Source organism: Sapajus apella, unplaced genomic scaffold, assembly GCF_009761245.1.
Source record: "Sapajus apella isolate SASKATOON/1434 unplaced genomic scaffold, GSC_monkey_1.0 scaffold9, whole genome shotgun sequence".
Classification (NCBI taxonomy): Eukaryota; Metazoa; Chordata; class Mammalia; order Primates; family Cebidae; genus Sapajus; species Sapajus apella.
In genome coordinates this window covers 44,832,322-44,854,139 of record NW_022436949.1, presented here as the reverse complement: position 1 = coordinate 44,854,139, position 21,818 = coordinate 44,832,322, and the positions used below count along the sequence as shown (strand labels likewise).

Here is a 21,818-nt window from a genome sequence, read left to right as displayed (position 1 = left end):
TGACCTCGTGATCCACCCGCCTCGGCCTCCCAAAGTGCTGGGATTACAGGCTTGAGCCACCGCGCCCGGCCTGAGATACTTTTTAAGAGAATTAGAACTTCATTAAATTTCATCACTAGAATTCTTTAAAATATTTCATATTATTGCCATCTGTTTCAATTTGGGTCTCTCCAAAAGCAGACTCTAAGACAAAAGTTCAGATACAAGTAGGAGATTCTCCTGGGGGTTATAAGCCCCTGCGCACTTTCAGCCTGTTCTATGCATGGGTCAAGCACATCGCTGTATCCAGAGAAAGCTCTCAGGCAGAGGGACATGGGTGTTTATATGAGATTTGCCACTGAAGCGCTAGGTACATCCAGGGTGGGCAAAGAGAAGGTGGTTGGGACAGCAGTAGCATCTCCTACCAGTGAAAAGAAGGAAGTAAGCCTGAATTTCCTAATCTCCCTATTCACCTACCTCTGGTCCCTGGCAAGACATTTTTGTCACCATGCATACATCAGAGTGTACTTATACAAACCTGGAGGGTGTAGTGTACCTCACACCTGGGTTATATGATATAGCCTATTGCTCCCAGGCCATAAACCTGTACAACGTGGGCTTGTACTGAATGCTGTAGGCAATTGTAACACAATGGTAAGTATTTGTGTCTCTAAACACAGAAAAGGTACAGGAAAAATACAATATAAAAGATTTTAAATGGTCCACCTGCAGAGGGAACACACCACGGACAGAGCTCACAGGACTGGAAGTTGCTCTGGGTGAGTCAGCAACTGAGTAGTGTGAATGTGAAGGTCTAGGATGTTACTGTGCCCGGCTGTAGACTCTACAAATGCTGCACACTTAGGCTGGCCGCCCCCCCCACCCCACGCTCTATGATTTGCTGACACTCCTGTCACCGGGTATGTGTCTTGTTGCACCTTTCCCAGGTTGTGGGTGCAGCCTGACTGGACTTGCCCTCAGCTTTTACAGAGGCGGCTATAAGTGGAAAGAAGGAAGTGAGGCCAAATTATCTAATCTCCTTATTCTCTTACCCCTGGACTCCACCTCTCTCCTTCCCCTCTACCCATCCCCTAGTATGGCCAAAGGATTTCCAAAAGTATTGTAAAACAAATTATGTTCCAGGAGAGTCTCACTCAGAAAGTCTGCTGGCAGAGTCTCCTCTGTATTGCTACAGTGATATCATTTATTTGTGGAAGCTGGTGTTGGTTAAGATGTTAAAGTGAGATGATTGAGCTGATCTGCCAAATGTTTATATCCTTCTGCCTGCTGGGAATGGAGTATTTGTTTAGAATGGAATTTATTAAGTAATGAGAACCCCACCAATGTCCAAAAAGATACAAACTAATAACCACTTGGGTTTTCTGACCCAGCAGGATTAGGAGGGTTTGCCTGGTGCAAACACAGCAAGGGGACAGAGTGGGACTCAGGTGGACCCTGCACGAGGAAGCCTGACTCCGAGGTAGGGGGAACGTGCACAGGGATGGTGGGACCCTGACACTGACCTTAGATAGTTCTGATGCCACATGTCCATCTCGGTAGGTTTGCTTCAGTGAACCACTGCCTTTGTGTGCCATCCATTTTTCCAACTAAAACCTGCCCACTATTGGGTGCAGCCCTGATCCCTGGTACAGAGCCTCTTCTATTGTATTCCCTTGCAGTTGCTCTGTGCAATGGCCTTAACCAAATCTGCTCCATCAGCCACAAAACCAAAACATCTGCCCAATATCCTCTTGATTTGTTTATTCATTTATTTGAAGTGAGTTTTGCAAACATCTTTCAGCCCTTTCTACTCCAGACTAAATATTTCTGTAACTTTTCAACGCTTTGCTCATTTTAATGTTTTTGAATCCTCTCCAATTTTCCATATTATCCTTACATCATAGAGTTTAAATGGTATATGAGACTCTACCTATAAAATAGAGGTATAGTATTCATTGGTCATTAACTTTTTGTGATGACAATTGACAGGATCTGGTCCCTGACTCTAGACTTCTAAAGGAAAGGAAAAGAGACCCTAACATCTGCTAATTAACCCACAGGTTGAATTGAGAAGGAAAAAAGTCTTCCTGAATTCTGAAGATAAAAGGTGTCATTTAAATAATTTTCTGGGTCTCTGCTTCTCCCATTCGATACACAGCGTCGTCGTCTTGCACAGTGTCAGCTGCATCCCTGAGACACCATGGTGAAGGTGAAGGCCAGAATAAACAATTTGGCCATATTGGGGGCCTGGTCACCAGGGCTGCTTTTAACTCTGGCAAAGTGGATATTGTCACCATCAATGAACTCAGTGGCATGGTCTATATGTTCCAGTATGATTCTGCCCATCACAATTTCCATGGCACTGTCAAGGCTGAGAATGGGAAGGCTGTCATCAGTGACAATCCCATCACCATCTTGCAGGAGTGAGATCCCACCCAAATCAAGTGGTGTCATTCCAGCACTGATTATGTTGTGGTGTCCATCAGCACCTTTGCCACCATGGAGAAGGCTGGGGTTCACTTAGTTGGGGGAGCCAAAAGGATCATTGTCACTGCCCCCTCTGCTGATGCCCCCATGTATGTGATGGGTGAAAGCTATGAGAAGTGCTGCCCACAGTAAGTGTTTGCTACTATTAATATCATCATTTTGGTAATCATACTCTGATCATTGGCAAAGAAGAAAAGACAGTTCTGAAAATCAAGTCTGTCTGTTTCTGCCAGAACACTCATGAGACAGTTTGTTCCTAAAGTAGCAATTAGTAATAAAGAACCAGAACAATGTGATCATCCAAGAAGGCAGCTTCTGGCTTAGCTCTGTCAGGATCCCACCTTTCCAGGGAGTTGAGCTACTCTCTGTAGCATTCCCGGGGGAGGGGGGTGATAAAACAGAGGGGAAGAAGTCATTCTCCCACCTTCTCCTTGTCCAGCATCCACCTTTGGCCTGATTATCACTGCAGCATCCCTCACTGTCCTGAGGTCCAAATGGGGGCTGGCACACTTAGATGTCCACAGGCACCTTCAAGGAGGGAAGCAGGCTGGTGCAAACGATCAACACATGCACTTCACTTTTGCAAAATGCATGGTTTGCAGTGAATCCCGAGAATGAGGTACTCAGACAATTCCAGCTGAGTGGGGCCGGGGGTAGCTGTTCTGAGAGAGTTCGCCGCAGCATCTGACCACCAAGTATTTATTGAAAGGGCTTGTAGTAACTTCAGACATCCAGTAGATGGCCATTTGAGGTCGGTTACTGAGGCACCTGTGACCTTGTACAACACGCAAATCTCATTCTTAGGAGGAGGTTTTTGGCGTTCCTTATCACAGCACACACTGCACTCCCTATTCGGTTTTCAGGGTCAAGGAGTTTCACTCTCATGCACAAGTAGCATACATACAGGGCCTCAGTATTTTTCCATGCCCCAACCTCAAATGGCTTGTACATAAGCTTGAACATGTTGCCATGCGCCCCCAACAGCATTCGTGTTCGTCACATAGTAATAGTCTCCACCTACACAACTAAAGGTGTGCCGTCTCCCAGATTCTAGAAACACAGGCTCCCTTGATTTTTTTCGAGACAAACCCTTGATCTGTTGCCCAGGCTGGTGTGCAGTGGCACAATCTTGGCTTACCGCAACCTCCGCCCCCTGGGTTTAAGCAATTCTCCTGCCTCAGCCTCCCTAGTAGCTGGGATTACAGGCATGTGCTACCATGCCTGGCTAATTTTTGTGTTTTTAGTAGAGACAGGGTTTCACCATATTGGTCGGGCTGGTCTTGAACTCCTGACCTCAAGTGATCCACGCATCTCAGCCTCCCAAAGTGCTGGGATTATAGACATGAGCCACCATGCTGGCCCAGGCTCATTTGATTTATCTTGCATTTTCCCACTTTTGATAGTGACACAGATACAGAAAACAGGTTTGTTTAGTACAGACGTGGTCATGATGGCTCCTAAAGTGTTAGGAGCAGCAGGGAAGAGTGGAGGCTGTGCAGAGCTGATGGGCACATGACTGTCCCTGGAGTTGGGTCACATCTAAGCCCTATGCTGGAACACAGGGCACAGATGGATGGAGGAAGGCAGCCCAGCATGTGGACTGTGCTGAAAAACCTTCCAATTGTTCAGTGCTGGCTCCTGTGGATACATACATAGGCCGATCAAAACAATGCCACGGGAAGGCTTGCAGCAGACAAATAGACACACATCCACTCCGTAAGCCACCGTAAGCAACAATTCTTTGTAACTCTGAGCAGTGATTATCCTGCTTCAGCCTTCCAAGTAGCTGGGATTACAGGCATGCACCACCACACCTGGCTAATTTTTGTATTTTTAGTAGAGGCAGAGTTATACCATGTTGGTCAAGCTGGTCTCGAACCCCTGACCTCAGGCAATCCACTCACCTTGGCCTCCCAAAGTGCTGGGATTATAGGTGTGGGCCACCACACCCAGCTGTGATTCTTAAGACAGTGTTCAAACTTTAGGGTGCACAAGAACCTTCTGAGTCACTTGTTTAGAGTACAGTCCTGGGGATCATTACGTGAGATTCTGAAGGGAGGCCCAGGAGTCTACATTTAAAAATTTTTGTCCACATTTTAAAAAAGCTTTTTTAATAGGTTATATGCTTTATTTTTAAAATAGTTTTAGATTTACAGAAAAATTGAGAGGACAGTACAAAGATTTTTCCACAAACCCCACACCCAGTTTCCCCTTTTATTAACATCTTACATTAGTATGGTATATTTGTGGCAATTAAGTAACCAGTATTGATCTATTCCATTTTTTTTTTTTTTGAGATGGAGTCTCTATTACTCAGGCCTCCATCTCGCAGGTTCAAGTGATTCTCCTGTCTCAGCCTCCCAAGTAGCTGGGATTACAGGTGTGGATCAAACCCCCAGCTATTAATTTTTAGTAGAAATGGGGTTTCACCGTGTTGCCCAGGCTGGTCTCTAACTCCTGACCTCAGGTGATCCACCTGCCTTGGCCTCCCAAAGTGTTGGGATTACAGGCGTGAGCCACTGTGATATTGTGCTATAGCTGGCCTAGAGTTAGAGCCTGAACAACATCATTTTATAAAAGAAAAAGCTGTTTTTTAAAATAAGTTGTAACGGCTGCCCCATTCTCCTCACAATAACTGCTGGCCTTGGCTTCGGTAAATAAAACTGCTAGTTTGCTCTGCAAACTGCACACTATGTAAAGCTGATTACCTTTTCTTATCAGTACCAGAATAAGCAGCCCAAGCCAGTGCCATCTTGGCCCCTGCAACTTGTAATAAGTAACTAAGATCTGTCATTTTCACCCTACCCAGATAATGTATAAACTAACGTTTATCTTGACTTCTGTAAACTACTTAAGTAACAATCAGAGTGACAAAAGTCCCCTGGCCCTTGGAATGTCCGGAGCCCCCCTTCACCCTCATCTCTGCCCAGGAGGTGATTTACAGAATCCACTAGCCCTCAGAATGTCTGAAGCCCTTCATCCCCATCCCCACTTCTGGGTCCTAAAACCAGGATGTGGTTTTTCAGCTTAAAAACCCTGCTCTCCCTGAGTTCAACGCCACAGGTTGGACAGACATGAGTCCTCTGTGGTCGCTGGCATAATAAAGACCCTGCAATTTGGCATATTTTTGTCTTGGTGTTAATTTTCTATGCTTGGTCCAGTATAACACACTGTGCCCAGCCTGCTCTATTATTCTTAAGTAAATTCTGTATTTTATTCATATCTCTTTAGCTTTTACTTAATGTCCTTTTTCTGTTCCAGGATCTCGTCGAAAATCCCACAGTGCATTTAATTGTCACAGCTCCTTAGGCTCCTCAGGCTCCTCATGGCTGTGATAGTTTCTCAGACTTTGTTTTCTGTGACCTTGAGGTTTTGAAGAATACTGGTCAAAAATGTTATAGGCGTCCCTTGTTGGAATCTGATAACTTCCTCATAAGATTGGGGTAATGGGTTTTTGGAAGTAAGATCATGGAGGTAAAGTGGTGTTTCCATCACATCACATCAAGGGTACACACTATCAACCTGACATCACCCTCCTGCCGTTGACCTTGATCACCTGGTTGAGGTGTCTGTCAGGTTTCTTTGTAAAAATCACTCCCAGCCTTTCTTTCCATCTGTAGTTGCTGGAAGGAAGTTTTAACATGCAGCCACACTGATAGAGTGGGGACTTGCTCTCCAGCTCCGTGTGGACAGAGTATCCAAAGAAATTAGTTAGAATTCTTCTTCATGGGAGGTTTCTTTCTTCTCCTGCATTTATTTATTCAACCATTTATTTATATCAGTATGGACTCATGGTTATTGATTTTATGCTTTGGGTTGTAAGCCAATACTACTTTGTATTGTTGCTCAGATTGTTCCGATGTTGGCCCCTGGGAGCTCTTTCCATTTCTACGTTCCTTGGATGTCTTCCATCAATGTGGGTTTTGTAACGTGCTCCCCAAGTGGTTATTATGCAGGTGCTGCAAGGGACACACAAGGTGAAATGTGGCTGTAGGATGTGCCACTGAGCTCTGCTAAGCACAGAATCCCAGCCTTTCAGTGATCCTTTCAACACACCAGTAAGTGAGTGTGAAAGGAAACTATCTTGGCCCCTAAAATCACTAAGGAAAACTCCAGCTGGAAACTGCTTAGGGCGAACCTGCCTCCTATTCTATACAAAGTCATTCCTCTGCTCACTGAGATAGTTGCATATCCTTTGGAAAGGCTCATCAGAAACTCTAAAGAATGCAGCCCTTTGTGTCTCACCTATCTGTGACCTAGATGCCCCTCCCTGCTTCAAGTCTTCCTGCCTTTGCTTCAAGTTGTCCCGCCTTTCCAGACCAAACCAATGTACTTCTTACATATATTGATTGATGTCTCATGTCTCCCTAAACATATAACACCAAGCTGTGCCATGACCACCTTGGGCACATATTGTCAGGACTTCCTGAGGCTGTGTCACGGATGCATCCTCAACCTTGGCAAAATAAACTTTCTAAATTAACCGAGACCTGTCTCCGATTTTCTGGGTTCGCATTTTGGTAACCATGAGGGGATTCTGAGTGACGGTGCCCTTGACCTTTGACAAATCTATTGGTGCTTGGTACCAGCATAAGCTAACTTTATGGCTCAAACCAATAGGACAATTTGCTGAGGTCTGAGAGCACCCCCTCCAGAGAATCCCTGATCTGTCAAAATTTGATTGAGATCTAAAGTTTATTTTGCTTGTACAACTCCTCTTTTTTTGGAATTTTACTTGCTTCCAACAGGAAGGCAAGCTTTTCTACTTCCATGATGATGGAAGGCAGGTAACTCCTTTGTGGAGTTTGAGCTCCCTTCCAACAGGGAAGATGAGGTTTTTTTTTCCTGATTCTAGAATGGTAGAGAGCAGTCTACAGCCTGATACCCATCCGTAGGTAAGAAACTGGTTTGGGATTCTGTCTAGCAATTTCCTCTTAAACGACTGAAGTTAGCACTTAACAACCAGCTGCTGTTAATTTCTGCTGTTGGATACAATGAGTTCTAAATTTCTCTTCAAAGAATCAATATGGCAGTATGTTCAGTTATTTGTCCTCCATTTTAAAGTTTAACTTCCTCATAGTTTCAGTAAGCAACCTTTTCCACCAGTTCTAATCAGTAGTTCACATCTGTTCCCCTGGTCATCTGCTTTGTCCTTACCCATCCTGATCACCTGCTTTGACCTGAGTAACCCCTGGTCACCTGCTGTGACCTGAGTCACCTTTAGTCATCTGTTCCATAACCATCCTTCCTGTCAAACTGCTCACGCTGCCACTCTGGCTCATACTCCTGCTCCCTTTAAAATAGCCAATCAGAATTAGCTTAGACTGTGCAGTCCAACCCTAGCCAATATGGGAATGACACAGCAGTAGGGGCTACCTGCATCAGGATTAAGAACCCCTTCCCCTCCCCTGTTGTGGTGTGTGCTCACCATTGTTCCATCTGTGAGATGCACCCTTCTATAGAAGTAAATTGCCTTGCTGAGAAATTTTATATTCAAGTGCTACTTCTTTTGCGGCACCAAAAATTTACATATAACACTGCTTACATGAAGAGCACTCAGAAATCGTATAATTTGTATGATCATTGTTAGTTTAGCAGTATTTTGTCCTAGCTGAAATATGGTAATAAGATTTTAAAAAAAATTTTTTTTAAGGAGCTCAATGGTTAAAAGCCAGCTTAATTAAAAGGCTAACATCCAAGATGTGTGTGTGTATCTGTGCATGTTTGTATTTGAAAGGGCTTCATAGTTTTGGTGTTTTTGTTTGTTTTTCTCTCCTAAGACATTGGTTTTTTTGAGCAAAAGTTTTTTTTTTTTTCTTCTCGTTGACTGAATTTTGTTTTCAACTGATTTTTTTTTCTAAAATAGTTATTGCAACAGAGGCTACTCTTGGGTTTTTAAGGAAGAGTGTAGCTGAATTTTTATGTTTAATTTGGCTCAAAGAAAAATAAAAGTTTCTCCCTCTAGCACCACCAGATTTTTTTCTCTCCATACTTATGATGTAAATTTTGCTATTTGATTTTCATCTGAATTGTTTCCTTTAATGTGCAAATTTAAGGCTATTTATCTGACAACTCTCTAGGGTTATAAAACAGATTATCAAGAATCTGAAAGTCTAAGGTAGAAAAAAAAAGGAGGGTACTTTATAAATCTATAAAATGTACTTACATCGGCATTCCTAATACATTTTTATATGTATTTATGTGTTGTGTACAGAATGTTTCACTACTAAAAGTATATAAAAGAGCTCTAATTAATTGGCTTTTTAAAAAGCACTTGAATTAGATACTAAATAAGAAAAGACTAGTCAAATGCTTTTCAAGTTTATGTAACAAAATCTTTAATAAATAAGCTAGCTTTACAATTATTTGTAAAGTAACATTAGAAATATCTTAAGAATTGCTAGCGTACATTTTTGTTTGCATTTGTTAATCAAGCAATTTCATATTTATCCCTGCCAAATACTATAAGTTGTTAAAATTTGGCATGGGGTTACAAAACTATAAACCCAGCCCAAAACAGAATGATCTTTGCTGATGTAACTTTTAATAAATAAGACGTTGATATGGGTTTAATTAAAATAGCTGCATCTTGAATTTAGTAAGATTACCATAACTTCTAATCCTGTGGCTTTAGGCAGTCTGATCCACAGAAAATAAGGAGGATTGTTTTGGGAAAGGGCTATTATGGTCTTTGTTTCAAAGCTAAACTAAAAACTAAGTTCCTCCCAAAGTTAGTTTGGCCGATGCCAAGGAACGAACAAGGACACCTAGGAGGTCAAGAGCAAGATGTAGTCAGTTAGGTCAAATCTTTTTTCACTGTCTCAGTTATAATTTTGCAATGGTGGTTTCATAACTTTAAATCATGACTATCACAGTTTTCGTAAATTAGGTAAACAAATAAAACAATTAGGTAAATGTAATGGAATACTTGTAGACAAATTGATCATAATATATAATATAAAGTTATATTAAATTAAATAATGGATATTTTATTATTTGGGTATTTTCCAATTATACATTGTGGGAAAACATTCTTGCTAAAGGAAAAACAGAATGTCTTTTTCTTTTTTCCCAAAAAAAAAAAGGTGAACAAGTTTTGTCTAATTCAAAGCTTATGTATAAAGCAAGATGAAAGAAATCAGGAATAAAAAATGGTGTAAAGAAAATTATAAAAATAAAGAGGTTTTCTTTTCTTTTTTGAGGCAAAAGAGCTTAAAGAAAAATAATTTCATATAAGAAAGAATCTTGTATGGTAACTTTAGTCTTAAAATAAAATAACTGGTTGTCTAAAAAGGAGGGATGTTGAGAACAAATCAGAAAGTCTGATCATGTCATGCATAGTCAGTGTGAGTCACAATAAGAGGATTTATATATATATATATATATATATATATATATATATTTTTTTTTTTTTTTTTTTTTTTTTTGAGACTGAGTTTCGCTCTTGTTACCCAGGCTGGAGTGCAATGGCGCGATCTCGGCTCACCGCAACCTCCGCCTCCTGGGTTCAGGCAATTCTCCTGCCTCAGCCTCCTGAGTACCTGAGATTACAGGCACGTGCCACCATGCCTAGCTAATTTTTTGTATTTTTAGTAGAGACGGTGTTTCACCATGTTGACCAGGATGGTCTTGATCTCTTGACCTCGTGATCCACCCGCCTCGGCCTCCCAAAGTGCTGGGATTACAGGCTGGAGCCACCGCGCCCGGCCTTATATATTTTTTTAAAAAACAAAAACTTTCATATAATCAAGTTGTCATATTATGTTTTGGTTTACTTAGAAAAAAAAACTGAGATAAATTTTTTTTTTATTGAGGCTATTACATCCATGTATCTTTTTGTATGTGCTTTTAAAGTCCTTGAGTAAGAGGGCTTTAACTCCTAAGTCTAAAAAGGACACCAAGTCCTGCTTAAACACTGTCAGCAATTAAAGCCTCCTCTTAAACACTGTCAGCAATTAAAGCCTCCTCATCTTTAGGCCCTGTAGAAGATGCCAATCAAAACAAACTGCATTCCTGAGACACAGGGCAAAAAAATTAAAGCTATTCAACTCTTCAAGGCCCAGGAACTAACAAGGAAGAGGTGGGTGTGTAAGATTGTAAGGGCCAATTTTGAAAGATAAAATAAGTTCAGTTTCTCTATAAATTAATTATTAATGTCAAAGGCACACCAATGCAAAACCAGTATGTAGACCCCTGTGTCAGATTAACAAGGTTTTCTTGAAGCATTAATCAACTTCTTAATAAAGGTTACAAAGGTTATAGAAGGTTTATGGAAGTTATATTTTATAATCAAGATAGAATTTTATAGCTTGCTTACAAAATTTTAAAAAACAAATGTAATTGGCTTCATGCTGTTTTTATTAGGACTTGTTGTTTAGAAAATTAAATCTCCTCTTTCAAAGAAGGAAGTTTTTTGCTTTTTCTGAAATGCTTGAATTATCACTTTGGTTAAATAAATGACTTTACAATGACTTGTAATCCTATTTTGTAATATCAAGTGTTTTAAACCTTTTATATTTGACAAACTTTCCAAAATCAAATTATAACATGTCTTTTTCTAACCTAATTAATTATTTAAGACATTAGGTTCCCTAAGTTCAAAAATGACATAATTTGGCTTATTTTTGTATAAAAATTATACGGGAAGCATTGTCAAATATGAAATGGTGTTTGGTTTTCTTTGGGCTATATTTGTGTAAATATGTTACTGGTATGTGTTACTAAATTATGGGAAACTCCTGTAATTCTGATATAACTTAGTATACTTTTTCAGTAATAATCATGAGTGTTAAAATTATTGTGTGCCACAGAGGTAACACATTTCCTTGTCAATTGTGTGTTTTAATGATGGCTGCCTTTTTTCATCCATGGACAATTCTCTTGTTTTGTCTTGTTTTAAATGCTGTTTAAAAGGTGGGTTTGTAATAAGCTATAGGACTCTAACAGGTGCACTTAAATGCAGATTTTATGATAACTTTGGAAATTGTCACATTGGAATAAACAAAAAAACTTTCAGAACTCTCGTGCAGAGCTGAATGACTATCAAACAGAACAGGAGTTAACTGAATTAACTGAACCAATAGAAAACTGAAGTAATCTTTTTTACTTTTTGCTTAAAACATTGCCGATATTTTTTTTGGTTTTTCAGAGCTAAGAAAACTTTTAAGCTATTTACAGCTTTTAACAATTCAGTAAAGTATACTCCTGTTAACAAAATTTGGGGCATATTTGTTTCTCTCTACCTGGTTTCTCCAGACTTTGGAAACTATTTGTGAGTATTCTTAATTTATGGCATGTAGTTATTTGCATAAGTGCAATAAGAATCTGTTTTCTTTTGTAATAAGACACAATTGAAGAAATCAGTTATTTTACCAAGGCTTTGGCTAGAATGGTATGCTTTCCTGAAAGGAATCAAACTTGATTTATGGAGCCAATAAAGCTCTTGGAAAAACTATCCTCATATTTTGTGTATACAGTCCCTGTACAGGGTTTCTGTTCTGTGTAAGTAAAGAACGTCACTTTCCAACAGGTGCAGAAGCCCCAGGTTTATCTTGGAACCTCAAGAGGAGAGGAAATTCACCCAACTCATAGATATTTGATGGCACAAATCCATGGTTGGGCTCGGCTTTAAAAAGGTCTTATCTGAGATTCCTCCTGTGGAACAAAGTTCCATCCATGCCAATTTAAAAACTTATGTAAAAAATTATTATTATTCTTGCTGCACTGAATACAATAATTAAGCCAAGTATAATAAAGCAAACCAGTCCTACTGTGATTTGTCTTTAATAAAAATGGGAAACTAGAGATAGAAAAATTATGTTTCAAAATTATAGTAGACCTGTTGTTAGATTCTAGTCTTGGCTACTTTTTTTTTCAATTTTTATTATTTTCTATAGTTTGGACCGAATTCTAATTTTTCTTGACTACAAGTCTTCAAAATAATGTTTTCAATTTCTTTTCCTTTTCTTTTCCCCATTTTTCCTAATTTAGAGTCACTGAAAACTAAGCTGTGCTTTCTTAAAACCCTGCGAACTGAAGCAGACAACTTCAGAAGAAAATAACAGCAACCTATTTACAAACATAAGCCACTTTCATAACTGCCTAGTAATGTATGGACTTCAGAGTAATGTGGCCTATATCGATTTTTCCAGGATTGCTCTTTTGTTTGTTGTTGTTTTTTTCCCCTTTCCTCTCCATTATTTTCTCTTCACAGGACATGAGACTTCACAACCTGTTAAAAATGAGCTTTTGGGACCTACTCATCTAGGAATAAAGCATTCTAGCTATGAGAAATCAGATGAAACCTAAGACCAGAAACTCATTTTCTTATAAAATGCTTTCTCCAAAGGATTTCAAAAAAGAAAAATGGGAAGAAAGGAAAATATCTTGGCCCCTGAAATCACTAAGGAAAACTCAAGCTGGAAACTGCTTAGGGTGAAACTGCCTCCCATTCTATTCAGTCACTCCTCTGCTCACTGAGATAGATGCATATCTGATTTGCCTCATTTGGAAAGGTTAATCAGAAACTCGAAAGACTATAACCCTTTTTGTCTCACCTATCTGTGACCTTAGTCTTCCTGCCTTTGCTTCAAGATGTTCCGCATTTCCACACCAAACCAATGTACTTCTTACATATATTAATTGATGTCTCATGTCTCCCTAAATGTATAAAACCAAGTATAAGACCATGTATAAGACCACCTTGGGCACATGTCATTAGGACTTCCTGAGGTTGTGTCACGGGCACATCCTCAACCTTGGCAAAATAAACTCTAAATTAACTGAGGCCTGCCTCAAATGTTACTGGTTTCACATGAGTAACTCCTCTACATGTCTTCTGCATTCAACAGACACATACTGAACAGGAATTCCCTACCCTACTCCTGCTGGGTATGAAGCCAGATGCTAGGATTGAAGAGCTTTCATGGGTGGATGTACATGGAACAAATGTGAACACAGCAGGATGGAGAGGGAGAAGTACCTACCAATGCTTTGACCCGTCCTTAGTCAGTTCTCCTGGAGATGACAGAAAGAAGCATGTTAAGAATGGGAAGAAGCCTGGACTCGGTGGTTCACATGTGTAATCCCAGCACTTTGGGAGCCCAAGGTGAGTGGATTTCTTGAGCCCCAGAGTTTGAGCAGCCTGGGCAACATAGCAAAACCCCATCTCTACAAAAAAATACAAAAATCAGCTGGGCATGGTGCTGCATGCCTGTGGTCCCAGCTACTCTGGAGGCTGAGGTGGGAGGATCACTTGAGCCCAGGTGGTGGAGGCTGCAGTGAGTCATGATCACACCACTGCACTCCAGCCTGGATGACTGGGTGACTGAGACCCTATCTCTAAAAAAATCAGGATAGGATATTAGCTCAGAGAGCTCTGAGCTGGGTTCCAGAGGACATGGGAGTGAGGTGGGCTCAAAAGCACCTGTGGAAGTTTTGAAATTGAAGATGAAAAAAAATGTTTTATCCTCTGGGGCTGACAAAAAGGAAATTGGCCGCAGAAATGTTTGTAGATGTTGGTGGCAGGGTGGGGGGATGACATTTGAGGTCACCTATAACAGCTTTGATTTTCTGGATGAAACAGGAGACCAGCTCATTCTTCCTAGAATGAGGGGTCTGTGGCTAAACACAGGGCCTGACAAGGGCATTAGAGGTTTGAGATAGTGGCTAGTTGGTTGTCTTAGCCCGTTTTTTGCTGCTATAACAGGATACCCGAGACTGGGTAATTTATAAAGACCAGAAATAGATTTCTCATTGTTGTGGAGGCTGAAAGGCCCAAGACAGAGGCACTGGCATCTAGCAAGGGTTTTCTTGCTGTGTCCTCACTTGGCAGAAGACCAAGAAAGAGTGAACCCCTAGCCACTAGCCCTTTTCATTGAGGCATCCATTCATGAGGGTGGCACCCCCATGACCTAAACACCTGCCAGAGGGCCCTACCTTCCGACACTGTTGCATTGGGGATTCAGTTCCCAGCCCATGAATATGGGGGTACACATTCAGACCATAGCAGGATTACATCAGTTAGGGTTCCATCAGGACCAGCAGAAACATCAATAATACGAAAAAAGACAACTAACTACAAAGACTTGTTAACTACATATAACGTTAACCACGTAAGGAATAACTCCCATATATCACAGAGGAAGCAACTACCACCTCTTGGGCTGGGCATACGGAGGGAAGCAGGTCCAATGATGAAAGCCTTGAAACTTGGCTGGGCACGGTAACTTGGATCATGCCTGTAATCCCAGCACTTTGGGAGACCGAGGTGGGTGGGTGACTCACTTAAAGTTAGGAGTTCGAGACCAGCCTGGCCAACATGGTGAAACCTCGTCTCTACTAAAAATACAAAAATTAGCAGGGTGTGGTGGTGCATGCCTGTAATTCCAGCTACTCAGGAGGCTGAGGCAGGAGAATTGCTTGAACCTGGGAGGCAAAGGTTGCAGTGAGCGAAGATTGCCCCACTGCACTCCAGCATGGGCAAAAAGAATAAGACTCTATCTTAAACAAAAACAAACAAAACCTTGAAACTTAGAGGAGTGGTCCGAAGGACCCAGGACCAGCCCTCTGAGAAGAATGTGCTGGCCAGCTGGTGGCAGCTGGGAGTGGTGAAACTGACTCTGCTAGTGTTGCAAGCACTGGCACCTGGATTCAGCTGCTGCGGCCGGAAGCAGCTGCCTCTGCTGGGTGGGGTGTTGCTGGGGTATTACTCAAAGAAGCCCCAAGTAGCAAAGAGGTCACAAGCCCCTCCTTCTTCCTCAGCTTCCTGTAGCACCCCAAAATGGTAGAGCCTAATGTATGGTTTGCAGAGTCTCAGCCCAGCATCACAAAGCCAAGCAGAGAAGCCTGGGTTTGGAGTAAAAGGCAATAACTTGGTAATTGTCATGGGGAATGCACAAAGCCACCCCTCACTATGTGAGTGGTATTTAGGGACCGTGCAGGCACGAGAGTCTATATTGGCTGAATTTCTTTCCTTTGCCTTCTGCAAATCATTTCTTGTTCTCCTAGGCCCTTGCCATTTTGGAGAAAATCAGAAAATCCTTGATGCGTCTCCTGGTTCAAAAGGAACTGAATAAGGATTACAAGTATCTATCAACAGGTAAATAAACAAAACGCAGCAGAAACATACAGTGGAATATTAGCCTTGAAAAGGAAGGCAACCCTGACCTATGCGATAACATGGAAGAACCTGGAAGACCATCTGCTAAGGGAAATAAGCCAGGGACAAAAGGACAAATACTGAATGGTTCCACTTATATGAGGTGCCCAGAATAGGCAGATGCCTAGAGATAGGAGGGAGAGCAGTGGTTGGGAGGTGTGGAGGAGGAGGGAATGGACAGTTGTTCAGTGGTTCCAGAGCTTCAGTTCTGCAGGATGGAAAACGTTCCACGGGTGGTGGTGGTGGTTGCACAACAGGGTGAATGCACTGAATACGTGTGACTTCACACAGAAATGGCTAAGGCAGGACATTTAACCTCATGTGGATTTTCCCACAGTCACATATTTTTTGAAAGGAACTAGGCTGGTGCAGTGACTCATTCCTGTAATCTCAGCATTTTGGGAGGCCAAGTTGGGCGGATCACCTGAGATCAGAGTTCGAGACCAGCCTGCCAGCATGGTGAAACCCCATCTCTACTAAACATACAAAAATTTAGCCCGAGTGGTGGCCTGCACCTGTAGTCCCAGCTACTCGGGAGGCTGAGGCAGGAAAATTGCTTGAACCTGGGAGGCACAGGTTGCAGTGAGCCAAGATCGCACCACTGCTCTCCAGCCTAGGCGACAGAGTGAGACTCTGTCTCAAAAAAAAAAAAAAAAAAAAAGGAACTAGACAGAGGTTAGAGCTGGAGGACATGGGTGGGCGCCCTGAGCCTGATGTGTCTGTCGCATGCCTCCGTCCTCCCACCCGGGTGAGCAGCATTTTCCAGGCTTTGCTGAGAGTTCTGACGTGGAACTGTCTTGGTCGGCCCTGCTGCACACCCACCCCAGGTGTATATGAGCAGGGGCAGTCGGCCCCTCTGGTAGTCCCAAGAATAACAAGTTATTGCAGCAGACGGTAACATTATAACAGCTAATATGGAGGGTGTTCAGCATGGCAGGCACGTGTGATCCTCAGCACACCTATGTTGCAGAGTCTGTTATCACCTCCATTTTACAGATGAGAAACCTAAAGCTCAGAGGGGTTGTGTCTAGCCTCTGGCCACCCACCTGCTAAGTGCAGAAGCCAATGTAGGAACGGGCTCTCTACCCGGGAACCCGTGCCCTTCACCGCGGGACTCTACCGCCCCCTAGTGGACCATCTAGCCTTGCATGGTCTCTCCTCCAGTTTCCACCCAGGTGGGATGTCCAGCTGTCTCCACTCATGAGAGGTAACTTCACAGTGGCTGTTTGCTGTTCCCAAGCACACCTCCTTCTCTTGTCCTAGTGCCACGCTGGCTGTGTTCTAACAAGTGGCAGCAGTGCTGAGTTTTGCTGCACACCCAGCGAGACACCCCAGACTCTGATCTTCCAGGAGCACCCCGGGGGGAGCTTCAGAGGCTTCTGGCAGGATTACCAGGTGTTCCTTACTGTGGTCCGTCAATTCCTACAGGAGCAACCCTGCTGGATTTAAGAATCTTCTTAAGCTTCTGTGGCTGTGGATGGAAATCCTTGGAATGGTAAAGGGGCTTCTGGATTTCTTTCTATAGCTCAGTTATGTAAAGTACTTTTTGGAGACACCCACTCTCCAGGTTTCTCCCTTGAATGGAAGGGTGTGCGTAGGATTCTGAATGGTGGAGGCATCCATTGAGAAGAGTGTTTTCCACACCATGCAGGCACTGTGGATGCTTCTGGGATTCTGGCAGGTGAATCTGGTTATCCGATATTTATGGCTTTTGTTGTTTGATGCAGGATCCAGTTGAGGTACACATAATGCATTGGATTGCATTCCTTTTTAAATTTAACTTTTTTGTGTGTGTGTGTGATGGAGTTTCACTCTTGTCACCCAGGCTGGAGTGCAATGGCACAATCTTGGCTCACTGCAACCTCTGCCTCCTGGGTTCGAGCAATGCTCCTGTCTCAACCTCCTGAGTAGCTGGGACTACAGGCACCCACAACCAGGCCCAGGTAGTTTTTGTATTATTAGTAGACACGAGGTTTCACCATGTTGGCCAGGCTGGTCTCGAACCCCTGACCTCAGCTGATCCGCCCCCCCTCTCAGGGGTACATGTGTAGGTTTATTATATAGGTAAATTTGTGTCATGGAATTTTGTTGTACAGATTCTTTTGTCACCCAGGTATTAATCCCAATGCCCATTAATTATTTTTCTTTAGCCTCTTCTAGTCTAGAATAGTCCCCCCAGTCACCACCACCTTGGGGTTTTTTTGGTCACATGGAACTTTTGGGGTTGAGATGAGTTTACTAGATTGTCCCCTGCTCCATGCTGAGTTTATTTGTTTTTGAGAAGGAGACTCGCACTGTTGCCCTGGTGGGAGTGCAATCGCGTGATTTCGGCTAATGCGACCTCCACCTCCCGGGTTCACATGATTCTCCTGCCTCAGGCTCCCAAGTAGCTGGGATTATAGGCGCACACCACCACACCTGGCTAATTTTTTGTATTTTTAGTAGAGACGGGTTTTCACTATGTTGGCCTGACTGGTCTCAAACTCCTGACCCCGTGATCCTCCCGCCTCTGCCTCCCAAAGTGCTGGGATTACGGGCATAAGCCACTGCACCCGGCCTCCATGCTGAATTTCTGTAATAGTTTCTTCATGTTTGGATTCAGATCAAATATGTTTGGCAAGATTACTTTGTAGACGATGGTTTGTACTTCTCACTGCCTCATATCAGGGGGAACATAAAACCTGACCTGGGAATCCCACAGTGAACAAATGCATCTTAACAGTATATTATGCTGTGTGATGTGCTGAGTCCTCTGCTATGCAGTGAACACACAATGAGAACTGCTGATATGATTGGGCATACAGAGATAAAGAAAACTGAAGGGCAGGCATGTGGGTTGGGAATAGGTACACTTAACAGAAAATCCAACTCCCAGTAGTCCATCCCAATACAAGCCAGGAGGCAGGCAGCCCAGAGCTGATGTGACAGCTCCTCCTGATTCAGGGTCTTGCTCTCTTTCACTCTGCTGTCACTGGGCTGTGGCCTTGGGTCTCATGAATCTAAGATGGCTTTTGCCCCCCAGACATTGGGATCCCTTCCAGGCAGGGAGGAGAAGAGGGGCACACCAGCTGCCCTGATCCCCTTTTAAGAAGCTTTCCCAGGGTGGCACCCAGTGATTCTGCTCACACCTCATTGGTTAGGACTGATTTGCATGGTCGCCCCAACATGCACGATTGGGAAATGTAGTTGTTAGGAGCATTGCTACCCTGAGCAAAAACATGGTTCTGTTAGAAAGGAAGAAGGAGAGAATGGGGATTAGGTAGGCAATTGGCAGTCTTTGCCCTGAAGAATAAGGCAGATTGGGGTTTGTTTTGTTTCTTGATGTGTGATCTTATTTATTTGTTACTCTTAGAAAGTCTTTCATTTTCTTTTTTGACAAGGCTTAAACTTGGAGGTAGAAATTCTCAGAGAGGACAGCTCTGTCTCTTGGCAATCTGTTCTTGGCATTTTTGTTTGACCTCCTGCATTCTCTTGACCTAAAGCTGAGCACGTTCGGCTCTCCAACCTCTTATTTTTCTAAATATGCTGTTTCTTCAGAGAAATAGGCCTGCATTTGTGTTGCTGGACACATGGAGTGACACGACTGAATCTTGTGTGCTTTACTCCTGGGTCTCTTACTTTCTTTGTTTAGGGGCTTTCTCACAAAGCACTGCTGTTCATCATCTTCTTTGGAGAGACAGAAACATTTGTGGATTCTGCCATCTGTTTTGAGTCCCAGCACAGAGGCCCAGTAGCATCAATCAGTCCAGGAATACCCTTCTGTTCTCTTCAGCCAATAGTTATATTGATAACACTCAGATTGGCATCCATAGTGCAACCCAGAACAGATTTGAATTTTCTTTAAAAATTTTTTTTCAGATACCAGGTCTCACTCTGTCACCAGGACAGAGTGCAGTAGTGCGATCACAGCTCATTGCAGCCTTGAACTCCTGGGTTCAAGCAAGCCTCTTGCCTCAGTTTCCCCAGTAGCTGGGACCACAGGCGAGAGCCACCACACCCAGCAGACTTATGCTTCCTTTCTCCAGTTCTCCTTGGTCTCTAAAAAGAATGCCCCTTATGCAATGGCACATGGGCACGGCCATGCTCAGGACATCCTGCTTCTTGGGGAATTGACTTGGACCACAAAACCCTTCTGTTCTTTTCACTCAGAGCATCAGAATACACTTCTCATAATAGGTCCAAAGTTTGTGTTCATTGCCCACTTCAGTGACTTTCTGGCAGCCAGTGGCTGGGAAGGAGATGTTCAGCTTCATCTTTTTTTTTTTTTGAGATGGAGTCTCTCTGCAGCCTAGGCTGGAGTGCAGTGGTGCGATCTCGGCCACTGCAACCTCTGCCTCCTGGGTTCAAACAATTCCTCTGCCTCAGCCTCCCAAGTAGCTAGGACTACAGGTGCATGCCACCATGACAGGCTAATTTTTGTATTTTTAGTAGAGACGGAGTTTCACTATGTTGCCCAGGCTGGTCTTGAACTCTTGACTTCATGATCCACCTACCTCAGCCTCCCAAAGTGCTGGGATAACAGGTGTGAGCCATGGCCAGCTTCAGCTTCATCTTGAAACAGCTTAATCACCTCTGAGTCCCCACAAAAAAGAAAAGGTAGATTTTTGACAGCTAGAGAGACAGCTACACAGATTATATTAGAGTTTAGAAGTTCTCACAAGCCATTAGAAAATGGATTATTCCCTAGCCGTGGTAACAAGCAGCCACCGGAACGAATTTCCCATCTGTTCAGTCCATCAATGAGGACTTGGTTACCTTCCACAAGCTAACCAATCAACTTCTGAAGGCCAGTCAATCAGTGACTGGCTCACTGAAACACATCTATGGGAGCCAACCAATCAACAATAGCTCAGGCAGCAACCACACTTCCAGGGAGGCTGCCACTCAACTTAATGCCTCAGGAAGGCCTCCAGCACCTGAGCCCCACACCTTCCAAAACCCTATATAAGTCAGTGCTCCACTCAGAGAGATGGAGCTAACCAGCATAGCTCTCCCTTCCTGTGGGAAACAATACATTCAGCTTTGTTCCCTTATTTCAGGTATCTAAGTGGTTTTTCTATTACAATCAAACTAAAAGCCTATTCTTTAACTTGTTTGTATCTTCCATGATTAAGCCATTCGCCCAGCAAAGCCTTCAACCATCTGCATGCACAGCGTCCACGGATTAGGCACCAGTGCGTACAGAGACCTCTCCCTTGCAAGCTGATGGAGAAAGAGACAAAACGGGCCCAGGAGGCCTGTTATTGGGCAACCACCCAGGTGCAGGTTATCCCTAGAAGTGAGCAACCAAGAAGGTCTGGAGTAGCTGAGAAGCTCAGGCTTGATTTAATCCAATGCCTGCAAGCTAGAGGGGGCAAAGTGAGCGGTCATTCCAACAGTAGTTATAGTTGTTACAACACTCGATGACAGGTGTTGCAATTACAGGTGTTCTGTCTGTTTTGAGGAAGCTTTTTCGCTCTTTGCTAAGGGAATAAGGAATAAGTAACCGTTTTTTAGGTCAGGGAGTGGCAAACTGAAGTCCATGGGCCAATATCATCCAGGCTGGATGCAGTGGCGCGATCTCAGCTCACTGGAACCTCTGCCTCCTGGGTTCAAGCGATTCTCCTGCCTCAGTACTCACAAGTACATGCCACCACACCTGGCTAATTTTTGTATTTTTAATAGATGGGTTTAGTAGATGGGGTTTCACCATGATTGCCAAGCTGGTCTTGAACACCTAACCTTAAGTGATCTGCCCACTTCAGCCTCCCATGGTTTTATATATTTTTTAATGGATACATTCTTACAAATAGCATTTTTTTTATTGTGGTAAACTACACATAACATAAAATTTACCATTTTGACCATTTTAAAGTGTACAGTTTAGTGACATTAAATACATTCATAATGTTGTGCAAGCATCATCACTATTTCTAGAATTTTTCGTCATCCCAAACTAAAACTCTATCTATTAAACAGTAATTTATTCTCTGCCTGGCCCTTGCTAACCACTATTCTACTTTCTGTCTCAACAACTTGCCTATTCTAGGAACCTCATGTCAGTGGAATTACCCAGTACTTGTTCTTTTGTGTCTTGCTTTTTTCACTTTCTCAGTGAAACATTTTGCTTAATGTTTTCAAGGCTCATCCATATTGTAGCATGTGTCAGAATTTCCTTTTTCTTTTCTCTTTTTTGAGACAGGGTTTCGCTCTG

The 21,818-nt window shown here is 42.8% G+C and overlaps 1 long non-coding RNA gene across 2 annotated transcripts in view; it reads left to right on the top strand.

Annotated features, from left to right (window-relative positions):
- LOC116551395 overlaps nucleotides 1–17,062 on the top strand; it is a 21,565-nt gene extending 4,503 nt beyond the window's left edge. The window contains exons 2-5 of one of the 2 annotated variants that reach the window (XR_004268898.1): nucleotides 11,615–11,737; nucleotides 11,996–13,573; nucleotides 15,475–15,565; nucleotides 16,622–17,062. This is a non-coding gene — a long non-coding RNA (uncharacterized LOC116551395). Of the gene's footprint in view, nucleotides 1–10,921; nucleotides 11,738–11,995; nucleotides 13,574–15,474; nucleotides 15,566–16,621 lie in introns of those variants that run through there. The other variant, XR_004268897.1, reaches the window with a different exon arrangement.
- Nucleotides 17,063–21,818: the final 4,756 nt, after the last annotated feature.